Source organism: Octopus bimaculoides, chromosome 28 (genome assembly GCF_001194135.2).
Source record: "Octopus bimaculoides isolate UCB-OBI-ISO-001 chromosome 28, ASM119413v2, whole genome shotgun sequence".
Classification (NCBI taxonomy): domain Eukaryota; kingdom Metazoa; phylum Mollusca; class Cephalopoda; order Octopoda; family Octopodidae; genus Octopus; species Octopus bimaculoides.
Window position 1 is genome coordinate 11,739,984 of NC_069008.1, and position 3,195 is coordinate 11,743,178.

Consider the following 3,195-nt stretch of genomic DNA (forward strand, 5'->3'; position numbering starts at 1 on the left):
TTTTGGTTTTTCAGCGGTATGATAGTTTCACTTTTGACTTCAATTTTTGGTTTTTCAGCGGTATGATAGTTTCACTTTTGACTTCAATTTTTGGTTTTTCAGCGGTATGATATTGTTTCACTTTTATTTTACTTTTGATAAGACTATGATATTGTTTATACTACATACATACAACTGTTTACGAAAATAGAGATTAATGTATAATTTTTTGTTTACAATATTGAAAAATGCCACCAAAGAAAAGATGTAATCTCTCCAGAATCAACTATAAAGCAAGGGGGATTGTAGAAAACTGAAGGCGAGAGCCTCAAGAGAGAAAGGAGATGAGACTTTCTCAAGATCAGCAAAGGCATGCTGCAGCACATTAAAGGAAGTCTCAATACAGAAGGGAGATGAGACTTTCCCAAGATCAGGAAATGCATGCTGCGGCATGTCAAATGGAGTCTTAAGACAGAGGCAAGATGACACTCAGCAAAGGCATGCTGCAGCATGTCAGTTGGAGTCTCAATTCAGAAGGGAAATGAGACTTTCCCAAAATTTTCAAATGAAACCAATGGCATGTGCTGCTCAGGTGGTAAGGTAAGATTATCAGCACTACCAGCTCCTCCTCAACCTCTTATAGATCATCTGAAAAGCACTTCCATCCAGTCAAAGGATTTTCTGAACAATATTAGACAATACAACTCTGCATTTCAAATGACATTGTTTAGTACATCTAAGGAGATAGTTGAATATGGATTTACGCCAATGTTCAAAGTTCAAGGGTAGGTCTAATACCTCATTGCTTCCCTGTTACCCACAAATGAACAACTACACTTCCTCCAAATTTACTTTGTCCGTGATGTAGGACAACAAATCCACAGGAGATGTCAAAACATCGGACAATAGGTCGTGTTAGACACAGCACAGACTGCCGCAAGGGAGAGTGTACCCACTGACAGATTTTAGGTGTGTTCAGAAATCACATACCCCACCACCACCACCACCACCAAATTTTCATGACAGGTTAGGGCCTGGAATACGCCAAACAGAAGCATGACATGTTGCTTAGTTGAATTAGCCCATCATTTACTCCACAAATGTTTTGTTGTCAATGCTGCACTTTTCTGTATCACCTGTTTCAACATAACTGTAATATATATACAAACTATGCCATTTTAATCCTGAGCAATGCTGGGTATCTCTGCTAGTTAATAAATTAGTGATTAAATACTGACACCAGAAATTATGACTTAGTAACTTAAAAAATAAATTTTAATTAGCTAATATAAGCTATACTAGCGTTTCATACTCTCACAATTAATAATGGAAATTTAGGCAATAAATTTGCTTACCGTTAATTTTATCAGAAAGTATTCTATTATGTATGCAAATCTAACAGTTCCTTTCGATTTCAAGTATGTTGACATGCACACATAAAAAGAAGAAAAAATTGAATATATACATGTAATGGTTTTTTTTAAATATCATTAACACGTGCATGCACACATAAATAAACATGTTGAGCCTATTAATGATCACTCAATCAATTAAGATGTAATTCCTTCATGTCAGTTTCTCAAAAACTAACATCTGTTTAATATTTCGCCAATACATGGGATTAAACCAGGGTAACTTAGCTGTTAAGATACCTTAAAGAGTTATGTATATCCTCACAATAACAAATAGATTATATATATATTTCAGGTGTTGAGGCAAGGTCTTGAATCAAAGGGCCGTAAAGTTAATCTAGCAACAACCAAAATTTTAGTAAGAAGGGGAGCAGACAAATCACAAATCTCTTCAGGCAGATGTATTAAGAAACTATATAATTAATAGACACATTAAGTTGGGGCACTAATTTTGGCCCACCGTGTGTGTGTATATATATATATATATATATATATATACTCTTTACTCTTTTGTTTCAGTCATTTGACTGCGGCCATGCTGGAGCACCGCCTTTAGTCGAGCAAATCGACCCCAGGACTTATTCTTTGGAAACCTAGTACTTTTTCTATTGGTCTCTTTTACCGAACTGCTAAGTTACGGGGACATAAACACACCAGCGTCAGTTGTCAAGCGATGTTGGATGGGACAAACAGACACACAAACATACATATATATACATATACGACGGACTTCTTTCAGTTTCCGTCTACCAAATACACTCACAAGGCTTTGGTCGGCCCGAAGCTATAGTAGAAGACACTTGCCCGACCATGTGGTTGGTAAGCAAGCTACTTACCACACAGCCACTCCTGCGCCCATATATATATATATACACACACATACACAATAAGCAAAGTAGCTAGTTAAAAAATTTCAATAATAGTTGAAAGTAGTAAATACAGTGAGAAGTAATGTTTATCACCCATCGATATGGCTATTTGATGTTACTATTATTTAACCCTAGGCAGAGCCTCCACCAGCTGGTTATTGGTGCAATCTGCACCCTGTATATATTAAAAGCAGGAAAGCAAACCTCTACCATTGTCTAGTGGATGACAGGATCACCTGACTGAACAGTTATCAGGCTATTTCTGTCTATCTTCAGTGGTGAACACCCGAATGCTAGAGATAGCAGGAATTTGCTCCTGCTCACAATACATAGAAAACGAAGTAACAATCACTGATCTTGCAATGTGGTAAACATTACAAGACCAGTGACTGATTGTCACTTAGTTTTCTACATATTGCAAGCTGGAGCAAATTCCTGCTATCTCTAGTGGTCAAGTGTTCACTGAAGACAGGCAAAAATAGTCCAAAACCGTTCAGTTTCATATGTTAGATGGTAGGCGTTCACTCCCCTGCTTGCAATATATATTGGGTACAGTTTGCACTGGTAATTCTGCCTGCCTGGGACTAAACGGTAGTAACGTCAAAACAACCATATTGATGTGGCGATAAACATTAACTCTATACACACATGTACTTATATTCTTTGTATTTTTTTTATCTCCTTTACATCATCGTTTACGTCCGCTTTCCATGCTAACATGGGTTGGACGATTTGACTGAGGACTGGTGAACCAGATGGCTACACCAGGCTCCAATCTGATTTGGCAGAGTTTCTACAGCTGGATGCCCTTCCTAATGCCAACCACTCCGAGAGTGTAGTGGGTGCTTTTACGTGCCACCGGCACGAAGGCCAGTCAGGCGGTACTGGCAATGGCCACGCACAAAATGGTGTATTTTATGTGCCACCTGCACAGG